Source organism: Nelumbo nucifera, chromosome 3 (genome assembly GCF_055504915.1).
Source record: "Nelumbo nucifera cultivar China Antique chromosome 3, China Antique-T2T, whole genome shotgun sequence".
Classification (NCBI taxonomy): Eukaryota; Viridiplantae; Streptophyta; class Magnoliopsida; order Proteales; family Nelumbonaceae; genus Nelumbo; species Nelumbo nucifera.
Genome location: NC_142651.1, coordinates 78,037,850 through 78,063,991, shown reverse-complemented (window position 1 = coordinate 78,063,991; position 26,142 = coordinate 78,037,850). Strand labels below are relative to the sequence as shown.

At 43.4% G+C, this 26,142-nt stretch overlaps 1 long non-coding RNA gene across 1 annotated transcript; it reads right to left on the bottom strand.

The window, feature by feature from the left end:
• Positions 1-10,687: 10,687 nt before the first annotated feature.
• LOC104610242 (uncharacterized) lies at positions 10,688-14,461 on the bottom strand. The gene is made up of 2 exons (XR_737407.3): positions 13,600-14,461; positions 10,688-10,907 (listed from the first exon to the last, which is right to left on the bottom strand). It is a non-coding gene; the product is annotated as an uncharacterized LOC104610242 (long non-coding RNA).
• Between the last annotated feature and the right edge of the window lie 11,681 nt (positions 14,462-26,142).

The window sequence follows — 26,142 nt, the reverse complement described above, 5'->3', positions numbered from 1 at the left end:
AAACCCTTTATCTATGCAAATCGGGTAGAACGCCTTCTGCCCATTTACGCAGGTTTAGATCTGAAACAAATTGGTTCAAGATTTGAACCATGACTCTGATACCACTGGAGGGATGAGAGATCCATCGTATGGACACCCAAATCTTGCGAAATAAGGTGGGCGAATTTCAAAAAAAAATTCTCTCCGTTTCAACTGGGAATCGCATTCCCTATTTAGAAAAATCATATTTTCAAGGATCAATCTTGAACCATAAACTGAACCAGATTTAAAAAAAAGCAATAGGAGAGGATTATACCTGATACGGAGAAGTAGTATCTCCCAATGGAGGTGTTCATGCCCAAGGAAGGATCCAAAGGCTGCTCCCACTGAAGATGGCGCAGTGCAGGATGGAGCAGAATCAACAGTGTTCTTCTCCAAGAACCTAGTCCTTCGCAAGAAACAACAAGACGGCACGTGAGCACAACTTCCTATCAGTCCCTTCACAAGGAACTGATATCAAGATCAAATCTTGACTTCTCCCACTGATCTGGAGATCGAACTGGCAAGGTAGGCAGTAAGAAGGAGGCGGCAAGAAAGAATTTCGCAGGGTTGCTCAATTCTTCCTTCTGTGATTTCAGCTCCAAAGAGGATGTGAACAAGTGTCTTCTAAAGGCTGCCGCCCCTTCCTTCTTTTGTAACCCTAAAGGATCAGCTCCTAATCCCATTAGGAGTTGCTGATCCAAATCATAATTGGATCAGACATCCCTTTAGGTGATAAGGATATCTTATCTATAGATTGGATCAGCCTTCTCCTAATCACATTAGGAGGTTTCCATATCTGAATCACATTCAGATCTGGACTCTCTGAGTGGAAAGGGTTAAGACCCTATCCTATCTGCTAATCCATTCCTAGAATTTGCTCCATATTTAACTACTTAAATTAGCTCAGTTCGAAATGGGCTTTAGGCCCAATAAAAGTTATGTGCTCACTTAGCCTTCCTAACTGCTACCCAGTTGGGCTTCTTTGTATGGCGTGGGACCCAAGCATTGATCTACACATCAGCCACATGGGTTTAGCCCAACCTCTATTACAAGGCCTGGCCGAATACACTGTTATGGATAGTGCACCCTTGAAACCCATCAAATGGGCTCTATGGGCCCAACATTTACCCTAAGTGGTCCCTGGGCCAAGCCACCTTGTAACACCCAGGGTCTGTGGGCATATGCAAGATTAGCCCATCGGGTATTATCCTTAATGGTCTTACACTTAACCTCTCAGCCCATAATGATCAAACACTATCCGACAAGAGAGGACCTCTCCCTCGGCTGCAAGGAACAGTGTTGCACCCTCTGCTTATATGGATCACGGGAATTAAAACCTTTTGCAAACATTTTAGAAACCATAATATATATATACTTTTATATCTCATATAAAATATATTTTGCAAGACAAATCTCAACGATTGAAATCAGCTGCCGATAGTCTTGGTTTCCATCAGAGAGAGTGCATCCCCGATCATTACCTTTGTCCGACAAAGGGGCTGATCCTGTCACTATGATCACCCACTCAGGTGAATTCTCAGACTGTCCCAACATACCAGGTTTTGACCCCCGCTAAGGATCTCATTGATTGGTACATCAAAGATAGCCCAATTCGACACCTAGTGTAGTATCATAATCGAGTCTAGGGGTTGGGTGTAATTTTCCAGTTTTGCCCATTAATGTCCAAGGTCCAGGGCAATACTGAAAATCTGGTCCAGTTCAAAGATTCAATTGATCCTACACTATATGTGCCTAGGGTCTCACATTGGCGGCTGAGATAGGCCACCGCAACTGACTTGGTGGCACATCAATGTCAGCCTTATCAGGATAGGTCTCCCCAGACCGACCTACTGGCTGTGAACATTCTAAACTAACACGAGTCTCATTAAGTGTCCAGTTTAAGGGTATTACACAGAAACATACCAAGGTAACATGAATCAAATATGTACTTTTATTCATTTTCAATAAACTCATAATGTACATCATTCTGATTGAAGCTAAGGGCATTCAAAATTGTCTAACAACACCCACTTGCACTTAGGTCCAATCAGGTACAAGCTGGAGTCCCATGCTTTCCACGTGTTTCTCAAACATTTTCTGTGTGAGTGGCTTAGTCAATGGGTCTACCACATTATCCGCTGATGCTCCCTCTGAATCAAGACATTCCCTCTGCCAACAATCTCCCGCAGTACATGGTACTTTCACTCGATGTGCTTCGACTTCGAGTGGGCTCGAGGCTCCTTAGCCTGGGCAATCGCTCCATTGTTGTCACACAACAACGGGATGGGTGATGTGCTGGACGGAACCACTCCGAATTCGTTAATGAACTTTTTCATCGACATGGCTTCCTTGGCAGTTTCACTTGCAGCAATGTACTCAACATTGGTCGTGGAGTTTGTCGTGGACCCCTGTTTGCTACTTTTCTAGCAAACAGCACACGATCCTATCGTGAAAACATACCTAGATGTAGACTTTCTATCATCTGGATCCGACTGAAAATCGGCATCACTATACCCCAGAATTTGTAGTGAACTACTATCAAATACTAGACAAAACTCTTTTGTCCTTCGAAGGTATTTGAGTATGTTCTTCACAACAATCCAATGCTCCTGCCCTGGGTTGGCCTGGAACCTACTTACCATACTCACCGCCTGAGCGATGTTAGGGCGAGTGATGCTTACCACACTCACCACACTCAGAAGTCTTGGGAGACATCTTCTTGGAGAGAGTGACTCCGTGTTTGAAAGGAATGTTTCTTTTCTTGGAATTCTCCATGTTGTACCTTTTGACAATTTTGTCAATGTAAGCAGCTTGGGATAATCCATTTATCTGCTTCAATCTATCTCTATAGAGTCGAAGACCCAGTATATAGGAGGTTTCTCCAAAATCTTTCATGGAGAATTGCTACGAAAGCCACACCTTGACCGAAGTCAACATTCCTACATCATTCTCAATGAGTAGGATATCGTCCACATACAACACCAAGAAGGTGACCTTATCCCCACTGGACTTCCTATAAACACAGGGCTCATTTGGATTCTGCTCAAAGTCAAACGATTTGACTGCAGAGTCAAAACGGATGTTCCAACTCCTAGAAACTTGCTTAAGTCCATATATGGATCTGTTAAGTTTACATACCATGTGTTCCTGACCAGCAGCAATAAAGCCATGCGACTGCTGCATGTAGATATCTTCACTAAGATATCCATTCAGGAACGCGGTTTTGACATCCATCTACCAAATCTCGTAGTCATGGTATGCTGCTATAGTTAGCAGGATCCTAATGGATTTAAGCATGGCCACGGGAGAAAAGGTTTCCTCATAGTCAATGCCTTCTTTCTGAGTATACCCTTTCGCCACCAAACGAGCTTTATAGGTCTCAATCTTGCCATTTGGGCCCTTCTTCCTCTTTTAGATCCATTTGCAACCAATTGCTTTTACTCCGAAGGGCGGATCTACTAGAGTCCAAACTCCATTGGCCTCCATCGAGTCCATCTCGGCTCTCATGGCCTCCACCCACTTCTGGGAATCTATGTCCAACATAGCTTCCGCGTAAGTCACAGGATCCTCCTCACTAGTCAAGGCTTCCACCAGGTAACTATCCTGGTCATAACCATAACGGATTGGTAGCCTGGATACCCAGGTGGATCTTCTAGGTTGGTCACTTCCTGGAACTTGTGGGACACCTCCCACTGCTCCTGAGCTCTACTCATCAAGAACTATTTCCTGACGATGGGTGTCCAGGATGTAATCGGTCTCTTAAGAACTAGGCATTTCGACTGTAGAACACTTTCTGCTCACCTGGGTCATAGAACAGATAACCCACCGAATCCTTTGGGTAGCCTACAAATAGGCAACGACTAGTCTTGGATTCCAACTTGTCTGCACTCGTTCTTTTAACGTGCGCAGGACAACCCCAAATCTTCAAGTGTCTGACACTTGGTTTCTTTCCGGTCCAAAGTTCGTATTGAATTTTCAGAACCGATTTGGTTGGAACCCGATTCAGCACGTAAATAGCAATCTCTAATGCATATCCCAAAAGGATGTGGGTAATTCCGAGCATGTGAGAAGTGACCGAACCATGTCTAACAATGTCCTATTCCTCCTCTCTGAAACACCATTAAGCTGTGGTGTTGTAGGGGGAGTTAACTGTGATATTATCCCATTGACCTTCAAGTAGTCACTGAATTCATCAGAGAGATACTCGCCACCTCGATCTGATCAAAGGGCTTTAATTTCTCTCCCTAACTGATTCTCGACTTCTTGTCTGAACTCCTTGAACTTTTCAAAGGATTCGGACTTCTATCTCATTAGGTACACATAACCATATCGTGAGTAATCATCGGTGAAGGTGATGAAATACACGTGTTGGTTACGCGTCCTAACACTCAGGGGACCACATACATCAGTATGTATAAGGTCAAGCGTGTTTGTACATCTTTCAGGCTTACCTTAAATGGTCGTTTTGTCATCTTATCGGAGGCAAGGTTTACAAGTGAGAAGATCTTCTACGGTTAGAAAATCCAAAGGATCCTTTACCAGCCTTGTGATTCGGTCAATACCGATATGGCCAAGTCAGTAATGCCATAGGCACGTGGGACTAATTATATCATGAGTCCTTTTCTTGGGGATTCCGATCGATGTAGTTTCGGTTAAGTTAGTTTTTAGAGAAGGATGTAGAACATAGAGACCGTTCTCCAGTTCCCCGCATGCGATGAATTTATTGTTTCTTTTAATAGTAATCATATTACTAAAACAGACAGTATATCTATCAGCACAAAGTTTAGAAACAGAAATCAAATTTCTTCTTAAGTTTTGTACATAAAGACAATCCTTTAGTTGTTCGTAGCTCAGCTTACTCTTCTATAAATAGGGACTCTTAGGGGTCCCATTTGCACTTGTCCTTGAGTTTGGGTGGAGGTAGGCCACTTTGAAGTCACGAAGATCACTGTCGTCGAAATTGTAAGTGAGGTCGATTTAGTAACTTCCCATTGGTGAGTCCCCATTCTTTTCTTTTTAGTTTCCTTTCTCTTTTTAATTATCCTATAGTGAGCACGAGGGAAGGAGGACCATGCCATCCATACCGAGGAGAGGGTCCTCGGCTCAGGAATGACGAGGTTCCCATAAAGAGAACTCAACCTCCTGAGTACCTGTAGCTAAGGATATGGTCTTAGTCAACAAGAAGTCATAGGTGAGTGATTTCTTGGTTGATCTAGGTCGGGCTGAATCCTTAGGGTAGGTTGCCGTGTCAGACTTGGGTTTATTTGCTTTTGATTTTTTTTCTTCTCACGTCGGTAGTTTGGCTTACTCCATTCTACTTGTGTAGGAAACATGTTGGGAGTACCAACTTCGGGGATCTTCCAAGTCATGAAAAAGAAGGAGAGGAAGATAACCCACAACGTGCACATTCAAGCCATTGCAACTAGCGAGTGGGTCACTCTAACCGCTACTAAAGTCATCAACTTGGTTGAAGATGAGCAGCAATACAAGTGAACCCTCCTAGTTCTGCATCTACAGGTCTATCCCACAGATGTATTGCACCAACTCATGAAATTGGTGACCATCGATCCCAATAGGAACCACTGAGGGCTCAATTATCGAAAGAGGCACGTCCACAGTGGACAATGGGAGGTTTAGTCCTTGAGTGGCAGGGATACCCGATAATGTCAGAGGAATAGTGAATTGCCCAATTGTGATAGTCGAGATCTCTAGGTGCAATGCGAGTTGGTCTTGGCCCCAGTGACAATGACATCAATGTGCATATTGTTGTTGTTAACATTGTTGACGAGGATGCTACTTGAAGAAGCCATTGAGTGGGAAACAAATGAGAACTAGGCTTTTGTATAGTGTGTACCCACACCACAGACAGTACCAGTTAATGTTGTGCGATCTAGTGCTCCCTGCTAACAAACAGCTCGGTCACCAAACTAAGTAGGTCACCTAACTGATTTGCAAAGAAAGAAATCATAATGTCCAGGTTGCTTTACCCAGGGTGGGCACTTCGATGCTTAAATACGCGAAGAGATCAATATTTTAGTAAGCAAGAGAGCTAATCGACTTTTTGAGAGCTAAATCGCGCGTACCTTTTCTAAGGAAGGGATGCCTTTATATAGGCAAATTGCCGTGAGGTTCACAAAGCGTGTCCGAGATCACCGACCCGTCTGATTCGGAGGTGGTTTCACGCTTGAAGATAGACCCCACAAAAGTTGATAATGCTTATCTGATTGCCTCCAAACTATGCGGGTGGGGATCAACTTCGTCAACGTGGCATCTTGATTCAAGGGAGTCGGAGATGATAACCCTCTCCAAAAGGTTGCCTGTTGCGTCAAATAGGTCAGTAACTAAATCCGGGTTACGTCAACGGAGGCAAGTCACCTCTTATGTCGACTTAATATCTTCCAAGTTGTTTGTAGGTCAGCCTGCCTAGGTGGGGCTGAGGAGGTCGAGACAGGTGTGAGGTGTCCGAAGTGCTCCTAAAGTCTGCTTAGATAGTGTTGAGATGTCATTTAACGGTTCTATAGTGCCACGTGTCATGCACACCTCCAATAGGTATTAGTAGATAGGATTAAACGTAGCTTTGGTTCAAAAACCCAAATAAGTTGACAACACAAGAATCACTTCAGGTTACCTATGTATCCTGGTCAATTTTCTCAAATTTTCCAGGAATCAAGTCTTACGTAATTCAAATGGACAACACCTGAGTTCCACCACTTCATAAATCGCTTTCCATCCTCCCTAATTATGCTAAGAGTGTTTGGGCCTAAGGAAGGGACTTCAATAGAATGCGAAGGTGTTTGTAGTTGTAGTTTATAGGTCCAAATGAAATACGATATTCAACTCAAAACAATATGCTTTTTTGCCCTTGTTGGGAATTAACTTCATTATCTCCCAAAATAATATTTGTTGCCCTGCTTCATACATTTTCTTGTTTTCTTTTTTTTTTTCTTTTCTTTTCAATTTTTTTCTCTTTTTCTTTTTTGTTTTTAGCTTTTCCAATGTTTTTACGCACTTAACCCTTGTTTGACAATCTATTAGGATATTTTTATCCACTCCTTCCCTTTGCACACTTAACCCTTGTTTGACAATCTTTTAGGATATTTTTGTCCACTCCTTCCCTTTGATTTAGGCATCACTTCTTTCACACGGGCTTCTACTTGTCTTCTTTTGGGCTTTTTTATACATTCGGGAGATTTATTTTCATCATTTCTCCAACAAAAGCACGTGTAGAAAATGGGCTGGAGCTGGATATAAAGAAAAAGGCTTAAATTGGCCCAATGGTGTAACAAGTGTACATTTCGATGCATAGGCCAATGGTTAATGATAGTGTAGGAATGATGGCCTCCATTGATTCATAGGCTTAATCACGATTTCAACTATTCCCAAGCATTGGTGGGTTAGCTCAAGATTATCTCCCTACGTAGTTTCTCGCAAGCATCATCCATTCCCACCCCTTGGTATGATTTACAAGGCTGATGAGAGATAGGATAAAATTGTAAGGCTCATAGGGCTAACTAGCAATAATTGACCATAACTTTTGGGTTATTTAAAGGAATAAAAAAACGGCCAACTGGCCAAGGATGGCATCCCTTCCTTGATGCACACATTTCAAGGGATTAAACATGTCCTATAGTTTATGACATGGGCTTAGGCTTTCCTTCCCCGATCAAGGCCTATGGAACAACCTATTCCTGCAACTCTCAAAATAACTCCTACTCATGACTAAGAACCGGGGCCTCCACTCTCCCCCCTTTTTTGCTTTTTTCTAGGTCCCCATTTTTTCCTTCTTTTTTTTTTATCTTTCTTACACACTCTACACTAGCCTCTAGTCACAACACAATAAGATTTAAGTGAGATCATCAAACAACCAATTCTACTTTCTCAAGTTAGAACTACTCCAATCTAGACCGCATCTTGGAGCGGACATTAGGATTTAAAGATTGACGGCCGGTTCCCCCATGATGAGTTGGGCTTCCACTTATCTTAAGAGAAGGTTCACAAATAAATTTCAAGGAACTCACGCACTAGCTTTCTTTTGAAGCTGTATTAAGGCACTAATGGATAACCAACTTGGGGAAACTTTACTAACAAAGAAAACAAACTGGAAAGTATCACTTGTTATTTTTATAATATTATTTTTGGAAAAAAAAAAGTGATGAAGATAATTATTAAGTTATTACCTGGTGGATACTAAAGGATCATAACAGGACCCCATGACTGAACCAGGTCTAAGCTTGGAATTGCGTATAGGGAGGTTGTAAGGCGTGCAGAGGATGACTAAAAAAGTTTTAAAAAAATACGGTTTGGAGGATAGGATGGTCGAAGGATGACTGGACTGTTCAAATATTGTAGGACCAAATGAATCTAGGGGATTTAGACTAAAATTGAACTGTTCAACAGGTCCTATAGTTTATTTAAGAGAACTTCGAGAATAGGAGGATCAAAGGATAACTTAGACATGTTTCGTGAACATTAGGTTTCAGTTAGAAACACGGTGATCCAAAAGACTATCAAAGGATGTCTTAACGGACTTTTACGAAAGTAGGTTTGGGTTGAACCGGTGAATGAGTCAAAGCACTAATTGGGCCTATCATGGGTTGAATATAACCAATTACTTAGATTTCCTATCTTGTGCTAAATAATCAAGCCAAAATTACATTGGTCTAAGGTTACAAGACGAAACAACTAAATGGGCCTATTATGGGCTACGGGTCAAACTAAATGATCATTAAACAAATCTCCAAGATGGAGTACAGGAAAACGACTAGATGGGCATAATACTACCGAATGGTCATCCTAATGGGTCAATGATCAAGAATGGAATAAAATAGAAATCAATAGGTTGGCAAATTATGGGGTAAGAGGTCAAACTAAAGGGTCTTTGGGTTACAGTTATCAGAAGAACTAGGGTATAAATTCAAGATGGGCCCATCATGTGCTACGTGTCATAGATAAAAGAACGATTAGATGGCATTATAATAGGCTATGGGATCATACCAAAGGGACTTGTGTTAAAGCATTAGGAGGAAACATGGACTTATCATAAGGATGTGGATGAATGCTAGAGGATGTACTCAAATGAGCATTATACCAAAAGCTTCAGTAATTAGGATAAATAAGAATCTAATGATAGAATCTCCAAGACATGCTTAGCTTCTAAGAAATCCTGTGGACATCCCATTAACCGAGGTAGAACATGAGTCTCTAGGGGGACATCTCAATCCAATTCCTTCAATGGCACCAAAACCCATCTAGTGCACCTACAAATCACAAGGCCAAGTTTTCTTCTACTGAATACAATGCACTATAAAAGCCCAACTGTTGAAATGTATATTCAATTTGGATGATGTAATTATGATCATTGGATATCATAGTCATACTTAGAGTACCATGAAGATTGAAGATCAAAGACATAATACATGCCACATAGAGAAGCTTTTGCACAGGGATGAAGAAATGATAAAAACAAGGAACTGTTTACAAGATAGTTACATATTGGGTATCGTATCATATACGAATATGGATACAAATACAATTTAGAAATGCATGGATATGCTAAGGAAATACATACAGATTTCACAAACATATTAATAACACTAAATTTAAGACTAAAATAGTCATAAATAGTATTTAAATACATAAAAATACATATTTTAATGGTTATATGAAAAAATATATTACAATTAGCACACCAAGATGCGTAGATATCATATAATTTTATTTATAATGCATCAATCTAGAGTCCAAGACACTAAACATATGCACCTATTATATTTTAATTATTATATCAATTATTTTTTTATTTTACTATTTTAATTTTTTAACATTAACAAAAAATCAAATGAATGTTAAATTCTCAAATGCAAATTAAAATATCAATTAATAATTTATAAAAATATAATCTTAATTTAAAGTATATCAAATTTGTTAAAATTTCTGATATAACATATACAAAGTCATAATTTTTAATTACTAAAATAATTCTTCTATTATTAATAGTTTTATTTATACAAGTTATATGAAATAAAAAAAATCATTTTTTTTGAAATAAATGTAGATTAGTGGATTTGATAGACTCTATTTAATATTATATTTTACAATATTTTGTAAAGAATATTTTTAATTTTTGTAAATAATAAATATATTATTATTACTTATTAATGTAAATTAAAATATTAATTAATAATTTGTATAAAAATTTTAAGATGCACAGCATCTACAAATTTATAAATTTTAAAGATTTAAAATAATTATTCTATTATTAATATTTTATTTGTATAAATTTCTTGATATTAAAAATCATCATTTTATTAAATTTGGGTTTGACAGATTAGTTTATAAAGTACTGTTTTTGAATATTATTGCTTTGAATAGTTTGAGTTAAATATAAAAATGTGTTCTTTTAAATTGCATGTAGATATAAACGTTATAAAATATATTTTATATCACTAATTAACACAAGACGAAGTGTGGTTTGGTGGTTTAAAATTAAAGTGAAGGATTGACAAGATTTATGTGACCTAAGTTCGAATCACCGTATTCCGCTTTTTATCAACAATAGATATCCGGAGTATCGTGTGCATTGATCTATATTGGTACATATGGCTGATACACATCCATATTGGTTCGATACAAACGATATACAGGACACATTTTGATTCGTAGCATGTCTCGTACCACCACTAACCGATACCGATACGATACACCCGCATTGTGTCAATATTTAAATCCTTGGTTCCAGTCAGGGTTGTTTACACACATTCATCTTAAAAGTAGTATAGCATAAAATAACCAAATATAAGCTTACAACAAGCAGATCATGCTTACCCAAAAGATGAAGGAAGAACTCAAGCGAATCCACTAAAAGGACACCAATGAACTCCAAATAGCTGCAAAGAAAGACTCATAAACCAAGGATATAAGAAAGGTGATAAATGATAGAAATTATGCATACAGTTATGCATAAATGTTCTAATAATTAACTGCAAGAAGAGGATATTTAATAGATTCAGCACTGAAAAGAAAAGAAATGAACTAGTAGCATTCTTTAGATCAGCAAGAAAAAGGTTAACATTTCATTAGATGGGTGTCCAGTCACCCAAAATTACAGAAAACACAAAACAATGCCCAAGAACAAAAATACTATAAAACCCCCCAAAAAAACAAGTTAACGCTTCACATTCCATGTAATCTTTTCAGAGTATATTTGTAGTCAAAAGAATGGGAGGAAGAAAACAAGCATACTACAGCTTAAAGAAAAAAGAAACAGGAGGAAAAAGTATAAGGAATATAGGAACCTAAAACTACTACTCACAATATGAGCAAGTCAGCAACCTTAATTTCCTCGATTAACACACACAACTAACAGAAAGCAAGTAGAAAATCAAGAAGACAGATAAGAATACAATTAATATGGATCTATTTCTTCCTTCTTTAGTGTATGATTGTCCACACCAAATGCATTGACATAATTCACATGGTCAAGCTAATTGTCATGAAAAAGGCCATTACCCAATGTTAGTCTCAGCTATCTGGGTAATGATCAAAGGTTCAAAATTTCTTCCATTATTACAAATTACCTTTGTTTGCATGAGTATGTAATATACTAAAAGCATCTATTAGACAAACATGTAGAAGTGAAAGGCTAAGGTAAAACCTAACCACAAATATACCATATCTATGGTACAGAAAAAGATTGGAAATTATCCTTACAAAAAAAGGAAAACATCTGTTCATGTACAAGAGAGAGAGGAATCTGTACATTACATATCCACAAGAAACAAAAAGGAAAACATCTGTTCAAGCGGCACCATGGGTCCATGTCATTCATAAGCCCCATTGTAGCAGATGGATGCATAAAAAAGTGTCAGTATCACTCCCCTACGATCCTTGTAACGGGCTGAGATCTCTATTGTCAATGAATCGGTTGTTCCAGTTAAACCAGAATAAAGTGTCAGTATCACTCCCCTACGATCTCTTAAAATTCCCCCTATACCCAAGGAGCAGAACAGATAGGCAGGGCAACATACTAACAAAAGCCCACTCCAGGGACATCAAACATTCCACAACACTGAACCATTACAAATATGGGGCAATGGAAAATCAGCAAAATCTCTAGATACTGATGCCCAGGAACCAATTCTGCCAATCACTTCATTGATCGACTCCTCCACACATCTCAATCTCTGGGGAAGATTCTATTGTTTCTGTAAGCCCAAATAAATTGTCTAAATGATAGCTGCAGGTATAAGCTGCCAGAAGATCTTCCCCTTGGCAGAACAACCAATGTGCCAAGCCCTTAGAAGATCCAACACCGTACGAGGCAAAACCCATGGCAGATTTGCAGCACCAAGAAAATAATGCCAGATTTTATGAGCTAACTGATAATGCAGAAATAGGTGGTTAGCATGCTCCATTGGTTATAGAGTTCACAGTTCTGGTCAGCTATCTGTATCCCTCTAGATTGCAGGAAGTCTTGTTGAGGCATTTCTCTAACATGGCTGACCATAGCAAGAAACCCACCTTGGATGGGTGTAATGAGTTCCACATAACAGAAGAGGGGAACAATGTATTGCAAGTACTGCTAAGAGATTTTGCAAAAGACTTGACAAAAAAGAGACCATCTTTTCCCATTTCCAGCACCACTCATTGTCTCATCATCGTAACCTGGTCTCAAAATCTTGTTCCATAGCCTCTTAAACAAGTCTTAACAGGTTAGCTAATTCCCAGCCATGCAGCTGTCTTCTCAATTTAGGGGAGCTTCCATCAAAGTTTAATTTAATTCTATTGTGGCTAGGAAAACCACATAACTTGCACTGCCGACTTCAGTGTAGAAGAAGCTACTATTTCTCCCCATCCTCTGATGAAATCAACCATAAAATAATCATTGAAGACTCCAACCATTGTTAAAGGTGCAGACTCCTTCAAGCAGGTCACTGACTTAATCATAGTTGTCAAGGCGTTGCTTGGGCAAATAGGCAAATAGGCAAATAGACACCCTTGGTTGAGATCCTTGGCTAAACGCCTTGACTTATCGCAACAAGGTAGCTGCATACTTAGGCAACCAAAATGACAAGCCGAGCACCTTGTAATAATATCATTCATATTGCTACATGAGCATTTTCATGTCCTAATATCCATGATGCTACACTAAGTAGAGATGTAAAGTTGGAACTTCATACTAGAACGGCTTGATGGTAACAGTTTTCAATTGTTAAACCCTTCGATTTCAAATAGTTCCCATCCCAGTCTCCAATATATGTTGCATAAGCACTTCATCGTTAAAATAGCTTGAAAATTTTCGTACTTTTTTTTTTTTTGAAGGTAAAGTATTTGAAACAGGTTAGGACCAAAGAGCAAGAGGTAATAGCGTTGGAGAAAATTTACGGAGCAAAATCCAGACAAACCAATATGTGGATCGAGGAAAAATTTAGCTCTCTAGTCTCAACCGGCATCACATAAAATCTAAAACGCATTTTCGCTTCAACGTGCATGCTAAACTCGTATATGTACCTCAACAGTTCATCAGTCGCAATGAAAATAATAATTCTCCTCAAAATAATTCAATCTCTTCATACATACCGAGATAAAATTCATGCCCGCATTGCAGCTTCGCCCCTCGATCTATCCCCGCTGTCCGTTACGGCCTCGAGGCAAATCGAGCATAGCATGAAACCGACGATGCACCACCAGCGATAGCCCTCCACCGCCTCCGTCATCCAAAAGATCGGCATCTTCCGAGTCCATATCTTCAATCAAAACCTAAACTGTGGGCGAAAACATTTCAAAAAATATATGCTAAGTTTACCCACACAAACACGAAAATCCAGTAATCAATCGTTTCCTCCGCATTAATAATTACGGAAATTATCGAGAGCAAGAACCCTAAAAGCCCTTGAAAACGAGCGAATCCTTCGCAGAATCCCAGATAAAATAAGAACAGAGATTGTTTACAAAAAGAGGCAAAATCTGAAACCCTCTCTCACCCCCTCTCCCATCGCTCTTCTCCGAAGCGAGAACTCTTCTTACTCTTGCCCCGAACTATATATAGTGAGAGGGGAAAACACCAACTCTGGTATAGAAATTACTCGATGATCTTTTCAGACCGTTAAAAAAATGAATTGCATGCGAGGATAGAGCGTGTGAAGGATTGCAGAATAACGACCACGATTCTTACAACGGTCTTATAAAATTCGAATTGCTACATGTCCTTCATTCTGTATCATGTGTGCTGTCTTTTAATCGTCGGTGTCGATATGCAATCTTCTCGTAAGATTGTCAATGGCATTATTATAATGTTTCCTTTGTCATTCCCCAAAAACCTATGTTAAAGATAAAATCTCCTCGTAACATTCGAGTATTGCACGGGCACACGCGATTAGTCTCGTAACAGTTAGTATCAGAGTAAGAGCTCCTACACGCACCTTGAACATTGTTGATGATATATTCAACACAATGAAGAGCGACCGTGATATTGTTGATGATATATTATATGGGCTGCGTCAAGCCCACAACACCGATGAGGCTCGACTCGACAAACCCGCCAGGACAAGCTGCAAAGGGCCGCACAATTAAAGTTAACAAGCGTGACAAATCAGTCGACCAACTAGCTAGCATGGACATGCACATCCTACTTTACGAGGCAACAATAGGTGAAACCAGAGATCGGATCGATGAACTCCACCACAGCCTGGAGACTGTTGAGAATGCGGTGGTGGAACTAGAAGGGCTATTCAATGACGCCTTCAAAGAGATGCACACCACCTTACAATGCTCGGGAGCGGGGCCTTACCAAAGTAGCCTATAGGGCATGCTAGACAGATTTCAAGCACAATTAGACGAGATGAGAGATGAGATGACTCTCCTAAAAGGGGCGGTAGCCAACTCTACTAGCACTTCAGCCACCCTATCTCCCATGCACATCAAGATCTGTGAGCCAACACCCTACTCGGGCGCTTGGGATGCTAGGGAGCTTGACAATTTCTTGTGGCAACTAAAACAATATTTCTCTACCGCTGGCATTATTGACAACCAAAATCAGGTACATGCAGCCGCTATGTATTTGAATGATATTGCAATATTATGGTGGCATAGGTGTTGTCAAGATATTGAACATGGCACCCGCACCATTGACACATGGGCTGGATTCAAGCATGAGATCAAGCGTCAATTCTACCTTGAGAACGTAGAGTACCTGGCGTGTAGAAGAACGAAGAACCTTAGACATCAAGAATCGCTACATGACTACGTTAAAGAATTTTCGACCTTAACGCTTGAGATCTCTGACATGTCAAACAAGGACCTCTTGTTCAATTTCATGGACGGTCTCAAGCCACGGGCTGAGCTTGAACTTCAACAGCGTGGTATGAAGGACCTCATCACAGCCATGGCCGTAGCTGAGCAATTTATTGATCTGAGGACACCTGATGAAAAAGACCAAAAGCCCCCAGCCCACATAGCATGAGTTTGAGTGGGGGAGATCAACAAGTGACCTCTACATAGGAGAAACCAGTACACACTAACAAGCCTAACAATTATCAACAAGGGATGAAGCCACAAAGAGCCCAAAGCTATCAAGGCCACCTGTACACTAGGAGACCTACGATTCCTCCCTCACCTTGTTACATTTTGCAATGAAAAGCACTAGACTAGCGACTGTCCCATGCGGAAGAAAATCAATGCCCTCATTGCCAAACTCAGTGATGATGAAGAGAGTGATGAGGAGAAGCCCACACCGGCACCAAGAGTAGCTGCCCTCCAACTTATAAATGCCATGGTAAAGAAAGAGGCCACATCCAAGCGGCCCACCAAAGCTTACAAGGGGCTGAAATATGTACACATCACCCTCGGCAGGAGGCCGACCCAAGCATTGGTGGACACTAGGGCCACCCACAACTTCATCTCACTTGCGGAGGCAAAGCGATTCGGCTTGACCACTACCAAACAAACAGGGTGGATCAAGGCCGTCAAGTCGGGGGCCAAGGTAGTAGAAGGAATGGCCCGTGAAGTAGACCTACAAGTGGGACCGCGGAAAGGCAAAGTAAACTTATATGTGGTTCACTTGGATGATTTTCAAGTTGTCCTTGGAGTGGAGTTCCTGATATAGGCAGAAGCATCCCTCATGCCACACCTTGACCATTTACTCATCTTGGACGAGCATTCTCCATGCATGATCCCAGTGACATCAGCCCTCTAGGTACATGGGAAGTAGCTTTCAACCCTACAACTGTACCAAGAAACAAGCAACCACGAAGCCAGTGTCGTGCCGACAAAGAAGACCCCCACTCCAACAACTCACATCAGCACCAGAACGAGTTGGGAAGTCATCACTAAGAAGAAGTCTCCCCCAAAGCCGTTCCAGCACCAACGTCAACGTTAACATTAGCACCAACATCAACAGAAGCCACTTTCACAGCAGAAGCCGCATACACCCGCAACTAATGGGCCCAAGAGAAGACCCAAGGCCAACTTCAACTATAGCCACACCTACTACCTCAATCATCGGAGAGAACGAGTACCACCCAAACCATATAGGAATCACATTCTCACCATTCCTCAAGCCGAACCACATAGTAACATAGTGAGCTGCCATCCTTGGGAAAAAATGCATGGGAACCAACACCCCAGTAATCCAAACTATCATCTTGACCCTTACCTGGCCCAAACCTTCCCTACAACCAAATTGAACCAGCCAGTATCATACCTTGAGGCCGCCTAGAATGGACTTAACCATAGGAACTCCCAACAGAACAAGCCATCCCAACCATACCACCCAAATATGCACCTCAGCCTTGGACAACAGCCGGTTCATAGAACAACTAGAGAACCTCCCTTCCACATCAGTAACTCCAAGGGACCAGTAGAAGCCGATCTCTGAGGACGTAGATCAAATTGAGTGGGGGAGGCTGTCACAAGTGACTCCTTCACTGTATCATCAAGCACCTTCCACCAGGTCATTAGCGTGCCTTCATAGTGCCATCATGTGTGTCAGGGGTGAGCTATGCATGTATCTTGTAAGGGGGGACTACCAGTGGCATTATTGTAATTACTTAGTATGATTTTCCACCATTTTGATGTTTCCTTTTGTCACTCTCCCAAAAGCTTAATGTACTCTTTGAGGGGAGGTAGGTAGTCGAGTGAATCAGTAGCGTGTAAAGGTTAAGCATAAGATCCCCTCGACACTAAACTGTATGCTTGTGCTTGCCATCCATTAATGCAATACAAATAGCCTTTTGACTAATTCATGTGCCATCTTGTTGCCTTTTCTTGTGTTGTTGCTTCTTTCTTAGGCTTACTCGTCACATTCGAGTGCCGCACGGGGCCTGCACGACTAGCCCTGTGACAATATGGTAGGGATTAAATGGCAATCTATGTATGCAAATGGCAGTCAAACGGACATGGAGTGGGGTTTGGTGGTGATCACATCTCTGCCCCACAAGGGGCTGTTAGACAATTATGCCCTTAGCTCCAATCAAATTGATGTACCTTTTGACATTTATTGTAAATGAATAAAGTACATAATTGATTCATGTCATTGTGGTGTGTTTCTGTGTAATACCCTTAAACTGGACACTTAATGAGACTCGTGTTAGTTTAGAATCTTCACAGCCGTTGAATAGATTTGGGGAGATTTATCCTGTCAAGGTAGACACTGATGTACCACCAAGTTGGTTGGGGTGGCTTGTCTTACCTGCCAGGGTGAGACCTAAGGTACATGCAGTGTGAGTTTTCTTGAAACCCTGAACCAGACTGAAATTTTAGTATTGCCCTAGACCTTGGATATAGATGGGCAAAACTAGAATATTACACTTGACTCCTTGACTTGATTATGGTAGTGCACTAGGTGTTGGATTGGGCTATCTTTGATATGCCAATCAGTGAGATCCTTAGAGGGGTTCAAAACCTGGATATGTTGGGAGAGTCCGAGAATTCATCTGAGTGGGTGATCATAGTGACAGGATCAGCCCCTTTGTCGGACAGTGAATGATCAGGTATGCACTCTCTCTGATGGAAATGTAAAACTGCCGGCATTTGATTTCAACCATTGAAATTTGTTTTGCAAAATATATTTATATAAAGATATACATATATACATATTATGGTTTCAAAATGTTTGCAAAAGGTTTTAATTCTCGGGATCCATGTGAGTAGAGAGTGCAGCACTGTTCCTTGCAAATGAGGGAGAGGTCCTCTCTTGTCGGGCAATGGTTGATCATTATGGGCTGAGAGGTTAAGTGTAAGACCATTGAGGGTAATACCTGATGGGCTAATCTTGCATCTGCCCACAGTCCTTGGGTTTTCATAAGGTGGTTGGACCCAATGACCATTTAGTGTAAATGTTGGGCCCATTAAGAGCCCATGGTGATGGACTCAGGGGTTCATTGTCTCCTACAGTGAATTCGGCAAGGCCTTGTAACAAAGGCTAGGCTGAACCCATGTGGCTGATGTGTAGATCAATGTTTGGGTCCCACGCCATACAAGGAGAGCCAACTGGGCAGCAGGTTAAGAGGTTAAGTGAGCACATAAACTTAATGGGCCTAAAGCCCAATTCGAACTAGGTTAATTAGATTAATTAAATAGGGGCAAATTTGGGTTTGGATCATCAAATAAGGATAAGAAGATAAGTCCTACCCACTTAAAGAGTCCATATCCAAATAAAGATTTGGATCAGGAAACTCCTAATCAGATTACGAGGTTGTCTCTTTAAGGCTATAAATAAGAGAGTAGGGCGAACATGCAAAACACACAATAAACATTATAGCAGTCTATAGAGTTCTTCCATGTTCTTGCCGCCCCTACCCAGTTCGATCTCCACTTGTGGGAGTGATCAAGAATTGTTCTTAATATTGCTTCTTGGTAGAAGAAGCAATCTGAAGTCATGCTCACCATCCCTCTACCCCATTCTTGCTGAAGAGTTCGGTTCTTGCTGAAGAGTCGTCCTACTGATTCTGCTTCACCTCACACTGTGTCATCTTCAATGGAAGCAGTTTTTGGTCTTTTCCTTGGGCGTGAACACCTTCATTGGGATATCAGGTATATCCCTCTCCTCCCTTTTGGTTTCAGATCTGGTCCGGTTTGGTTCAAGATTGATCCTTGAAATGGCAGTTTTCTAAAATAAGGGAATGCGATTCCCAGATGGGAGAGAAAATTTTGAAATTTTGCCCTACCTTCCTGCAGGGTTCGGCCATCCATATGATGGATCTCTCATCCCTTCAGGTGGGGCTGCCCCACATCGGGAGATGTTCCCAATACATGACGGGGATGTGTTGAAGGGTAAAAATCTTATTTACCCTTCCATTTGCATACTGTCTTGATAAGCTGAGATTGATTTTTGAAATCAGGTGGGTATTCTTATCATTTTTGACAATAGATTTCCACCCCTGAACTTGACATGCACACTTATTTTTATTGTTACATTTCACCATTTTATGCGAATCTCGACACTTGCCTTAGGTGAAGAGACTTGATTAATAAGTATTAGGTAAGTGTCTTTGGCATTCCCTTTTCCTTTTGGCGCAAATCTTGACACTTGACTTAAGTGAAGAGACCTAGTTACTAAGTCTAGGGTATTGACCTTTTATTCTTTTTTTTTTTTGCAACATTGTTCAGGGCAGTCCACTGGTTTTAACAATTTGAAGAATTTTTGTCTAATTTCCCCATCTTTCTCTTCTTATCTTGGCAGGGGCAAATTTTGGAGTATTTTCCAATTTCTAAATGGCCTCGACAATATTCAAATAAGACCAATTTTTACTCTTATCACTTGCTACCAATTTCTACAAAATTCAATATTTTTTTATCAGTTTCCTCAACTTTTTCCGTTTGGGAATCTCCTTTAATGGAATGAAATTTTAAATTTTCTAGTGAAATTTTAATTCTACATATTTAAAGGCTTAGCTTCTCAATTTTTTTTTCAAAATTTCATTTCTTTCTCTCTTTCCTCAGCCCCCAACTTAAGTGTCATTGTCCCCAATGGCATGACTAGGTTGATGCAAAAAGGACTTGGTACAAAGGAAAACAATCAATGAGGTTTTCCTAAGGGGTTCAAGGTCTGCCACCTGGTCTCGAATAAAAAAAAAAAAAAAACTCAAATCCTAACAGCAAAAACACTAAAAGCTACGTTGGGTTGCCTCCCAACTAGCGCTAAGTTTAACGTCTTTAGCCGGATACATTCATGCACTGTTTTTATCTATAGTCCTAGACTTGGTTTCTTCCTCACACATACAAGGCTCAAATTGGGCTAACCAAGGGGTAGATGGCATCTAAAAGATCGTATACTACATCCACCTTGTACTCATCTTCCCCTAGGTTTTGATATTAGAGGCACTAAAAACATTTAACTGGACTTTCTGCTCCCCAAATGAAATGTCCATTTCTCCCGATTTACAGTTGATGTTTGTATTGACAGTTGCTAGAAATGAACATCCTAAGATTATCGGGTTATGGTTTAGTTTCTCGGTTGGGGTCATGTATAGGACGATAAAGTCCACTAGGAAGTGACAATCCTCTGCCCTAACAATGACGTCCTCAATAACACCTCGAGGAGTCTTGACTGACCGATCAGCGAGTTGCAGAATTACCAAGATATATTTTAACTTGTCGATCCTGAACCTGTCGTAAATAATGGATGGAAGCAGATTTATATTGGCCCCAAGATCCAATAGGGCCCGATCGGAGGTGATTCTATAAATGACACAGCTTATGAGAGGAGCACCAGGGTCTTTCATTTTCCGGGGAAGTTGGTTTAAGAGAACTGCACTAACATCTACCGAAAGCATCACTTTTTGTGGGGCTGATCGTGGTTCCCTCTTTTGAGTGCACAATTCTTTCAGAAACTTGGCGTAGGTTGGGACATGTTGGATTTCATCGAGGAGAGGGATGTTAATATAGACTTCCTTGAATAACTTCCTGATCTCCTTGTTGCGAGTCTCTTTCTTCTTTCACAATTGCCCGACTTTGAATGGTTGGAAAGGGGACTGATGATGCACAATCCGGCCAATCTTAGCTATCAACGATCTTGCCTCTGAACTAGGTGGCAGGGACCTGAAACGGGGGGAGAAGAGAAGCTCCGGGGAGAACCCGGCGTAAGGCTCCGAAGCTCAAGTTAGAGTCTTTCAAAGGCAAGATAGACCAGATAGCGCAAAAGTTAGCATACCTCGTTCCTAGGGGGTAGGAGCCTTTTATAACCACCTCGCGCACTCACTTCCAGGCTTCCGTCAGATCGGGCATGATTACTTCTGAATTCCTGCCAGTTCGGATGTCATTTCCTCTGGCTGGACAGAATCGCCACTGCTCCTTTTGTCGGAGCCGTCTCTACGGCGAGTAACGACGGTGGCAAGTGGCGGTAGCAGGAGGCCGTTTGAAGTGCGGCTGTCAGGCGTCAGATCCCAAATCAGTCAAGTGCGTCGCCCTTGGATACGGACGTCCTTGGTGTCAGGTACGTTTGGTCAGCCTGGAGTTTCGGAAGCGAAGTGTTGGAGTGGCGAGCGAGATGTCTTGAGTTCGGTTTGGGGAGTGTTCCGAGCTACCATGGGCCAGCTCGGGTCATAGCTTTGTGAGGCTTGGGGCCCAATATAGTTCGTGCTCCTTGCAGGGACCTCGGGTTCTCAGTAGGAAGCTCGGGTTCTTAATAGGGAGCTCGGACTCCCAGTAGGGAGCTCGGGCTCCTTTTAGAGCGGTCTGGTGGAGTTTGGGCTCAGTAGTGAGCTTGGACTTGCTTTCGGTGCTCGCTTCGGGCGCTCTACTGTCCCGAGTTGCTTGTTTTTGCCACGTGTCGGGTGATTGCGAGGTCGGGCCATATTCCCCTTCATCAATTGCCCCCCACTCCTTGCGACAAGGGTCCTGTCTTGGCGCGGGGAGTTCGTAAGGTAGCAGGAGGGTTTTCGTCCGTGCTGAGGGTGCTCGCTTTAATTTGATTTTCAAAAAAGGGCGTGCGTTTGGGAGACGTGACGGTAGTCGTTCGAGAGTTGTGCTGCAGATGCTTTTATTGCGAGGAGACGTGCGCCGACACCCCGTCAGTTTCGAGAAGGTGCGTGCTGACACCCATCCTCTGAAAGGACGTGCGCGATGCCTCGCCAGTTTCGGAAAGACGTGCGCTGATTGGCTTCGGAAGACGTGCGGTTTAGCGCGGCTGTGGGCCGTTGGATTGGCTTCGATCTGGGCCGTCGCTTTCTGGCCGCTGTGGATATAAATAGCGCGGGGGGGGGGGGGGGGGGCGTCCTTCCTACTGTACCTCTTGAGCTCGCGCCTAAGTTCCAGTTCGCGTCTAGGCTCTTCAGCTCGCGTCCCAGGTTCCTTGCTTATTCGAGCTTTCGTGGTCTACTTCAGTCTCCTTCCCGGGTGAGTGCTTTTGGAATCCCGTTCCATTCTCTGATGTCTAGTTCGGAGGGTTCAGACTGTTCAAGTGGGTCTGATGTAGGTTCTATGAACCAATTTGCGTCCCCCGGTAGTTCAAGTGAGCCCGATGTAGGTCCTGAGGAAGGGGTTGAACCTACAGGCCGAGGTGCTTCGGGTAGGTCGGCATCCACCTCCCATCGTGGCCGGGTTTTAGATCAGTTCGGCCCTTCGACTATGACGCCTGAGGGACTTCAATCCCTCATAGACTACTATGACTTGCCCGGGGAGCACGCCTACTTCATCCCTACGGGTAGCTTCCCTTGGGAACACGGTCCTGATGAGATCGTGATTTTCCGGGAACAGCTTGCTGCGGGGCTGCGACTGCCTTTTCATCCTCTTCTCGTCGAGGTTCTAAACCACTTCGGTGTGACGGTCGGCCAGCTTCACCCGAACTCCATTAGGAATTTAGTGGGGACGATCTCCTTATTTTGTGACGAGAACTTTCCTTTGGATCTGGAGATTTTCTCCTCTATTTTAATGCTGAAAAAGCAAGCAGGTCCCCTTCCTGGGCATAGGCGGGCATACTACCTGTCTCCTCGCCCAGGCTTCAAGCTCTTACATGGACTCCCTAATAAGGTCCCAGCGTGGAAGCGGGACTATTTCGGGGTGCGAAGTGCATTGGGGTGGCCGTTTTAGACCGGCTGGGGGATGGCCGCTCCCGACTCCGGCGTCACACTCGATAAGGAGATGGCGAAGGGACTCCGGCAATGGGCGCGGCTTGGGCTGGAGTGTCAACAGTATCTGACGGAGGCCAAACTTATTGCTGCGGGCCTGAGTTCGGGAAGGTTCTTTCCCTAGCGATCCTGTCTTGCTCTTCTTTTACGTGTCTTACTGATGCCGAACTCCTTTTCGCAGGTACGATGGACTCTCGAGGGACCCGAGGTGGGCACCTGTTCCAGGGCATGAAGAGGAGAAAACGGCTGGCTAAGCGAGCTCGCGCCGAACCACCCCAGGGTGTGGAGCCCGAGGTGCCAGACTATCGGGCGGAGGATCAGCCTATGGAGCCCGAGATGGTTCCTCCTATGCAGGAGCCGACGGGGGCTCCTTATGCCGAAACCACACACACAGGGGCTCCCACTTACTCCGAGTTTGCCCATACGCGAGCTGGGCCGTCGGGCTCGGAGGCCCCAGGGGACTTCAGGAGTCTGCTGTCGCCTGTTCACACTCTTCAACGGAGTAAGGAGGCGATGTTTCCCGAGGAAGTTGCGGCGTGGACCGAGCTCCCTCTGCACCAAGTGGCCTGCCGTGCCGTTACTCATGCTATGGTGGTAAGTGCTGCCTTCTTTAGAGTTCTTCGACCTTTATTCTTCTATTCGTTCGTTTGATCCCGTTTCCCTTTGATAGGTGAACTCTTCTATTCACGCCTTAGTGAACCAGGTGGAGAGATGCTTGAGGCAGGCGCGAGCTGCCGAGGAGGCTGCTCGTGATGCTGAGGCTGCTGCTCGCCTCGCGTGGTCTAGGCAGGCGAGGTCTCAGAGAGATGCCGAGGCCATGGGAGTGGTGGTGAAGCATATGGCGGAATTGAAGCTGGACCTGCAGCACCAGGTCGAGTATCTTTAGGAGGATATCAGGGAGAGGACTCAGATCTTCTCTCAAGGCATCGAAGACACGAAGAAGAAAGCTGTCAGTGATTATATTGCTTCGCCAGATTTCGATGATCTGATGGTGGACTCCTACAGGAGGGGTTTCAAGCTAAGCCAGTGGATGATCCGGAATACGTACCCCGAGCTCGATACCAGCACCATATCCACTTCGCTAATGCTGCGGATGCTGCGGATGCCGAACCGGACTCCGAGGGGGAGGCAGGTCATTCGGGTGTTGTCGAAGTGGCTTTTGATAATGATGAAGTAGCCCCTGGCTTGTAATAGCTTTTTTTTTTTGAATGTACACCTTTATCTGAAATGAAATGGCTTTTTATTTAAGTGCTGGTTGTCCTGTCTTCGAGCTGTGTTTTTTGCCGAACTGACCATTTCGGTCCTTCAGTTCGTTTTCTACCTAGGCTTCGGGGTACTTGCCTTGGTGGTTTATAGGTAGTATCTTCTTAAGTTGACGACGTTCCATGCTCGGGGTAATTGTTTTCCTTCTAGGGTTCCGAGCTCGTCTGCTCCTCCACCGAGTGCTTTCTTTACTCTGTAGGGTCCTTCCCAGTTTGGTCCAAGTTTCCCTACGCCGAGTTCGGGCACCATGACCTTATGGAGAACCAGGTCGCCGACGCGGAAGTTCCTCTTCTTTACTCGTGCGTTATAATACCGAGCTACCTTTTGTTGGTAGGCCGTAGTTCGGATGTGCGCGAGGTCTCTCACTTCGTCCAGTAGGTCGAGGTTGGTGCATAACTCGCCCTCGTTTGTCTGTTCGTCGTACGCTTCTAGTCGCAACTTAGGCACTTCGATTTCCGCCGGGATCACCGCCTCGGTGCCGTAGGTGAGGTTAAAGGGGGTCTCTCCTGTGGTGGTTTTTTCCATGGGGAGTGTTTGCGGGCTTTAGTTCGCTCCTCGGCAGTTGTAGCCGATTAAACGCTGATTTGAAGAGGATGTCCGCCGAGCTGCCCGAAACTACGAGTACGCGTCTAACCTCGAAGTCACTGATCCTTAGTTTAATGACAAGTGCGTCACCGTGGGGGTAGCGAACTCCTCGCGCGTCGTCTTCCGTGAAGAGGATTGGCTCTTCGGTCTTTGGCCTTTTTGGAGGGTTCCTCTCCTTAAGGACCGCTTCGCGAACTAAAGTCCGGGCTGCCGCCGATGTACACCCTGCTACCACCGAACCTTCCACAATTACATGGATGGTTCCCCGAATTGGCTTCTCTATTGGAGGCTGTCGCTGCAACGGTTCGGCAGACCTGCTGCTAGATTCGGGGGCGTCCTTTTCGTGCTCGCCTGGCCGATCCACTTTATTGCTATTATTGTTGTGCTGTACAAAGTTTCTTAAGTATCCGTGATAGATGAGCCCCTCTATTTCATCTCGGAGGTTATTGCACTGCTCGGTACTGTGACCATGGTCCCTATGGAAACTACAATACAAATTCTTGTTTCTTTCGTTTAGATTTCCCTTTAGGTGAGGTGGCCATTTCACGTACGGGGCGTCCTTGATCGTCATTAAGATCTTGGTCCGCCTTGTGTTCAGTGGCGTGTAATCCGTCCGAACTGGTTGGGGAGCTCGGAACGACTGGTTCGGTTTTGGGTCCCAGGCCGGGTTTTTTCGGTCGACTGAGTTAGAGGGCTCGCCATTCCTCTTTCTTTTCTCGTTTCCACTCTCAGTTCGTTGGTTGATTTCCTCCTCCATCCTCATGAACTTATCTGCGAGCTTAAGAAATTCGGCCACGGTCGCGGGCTGGTTAGCTACCATGTGCCATTTGAGCTCTTTGTGTGTCACCCCTCTTTTTGCTGCCGCGAGCTGCACTGCGGGGTCTAACCGCGGTATGTGTAAGCATGCTTCATTGAATCGTTTGATGTAGCCCCTTATGGGTTCCCCTTCCCTTTGGACTACCCCAAAGATGCTTTCCTCTGCTCTGGGGCACCGTTTGCTGGTGACAAAGTGTGCAGTGAAGACCTGCACGAACTGAGCCCAACACTTTATTGACCCGGGGGCCAGGTTCCTGTACCAAGTGCGGGCTACCCCCCTGAGGGTGGTGGTGAAAGCCACGCACATGCATGATTCGCTGGCTCTGGCGAGGTGCATTTGGGACTGGAAAGCGTCAACGTGGTCGTTGGGGTCGAAGGACCCGTCATACTTGTC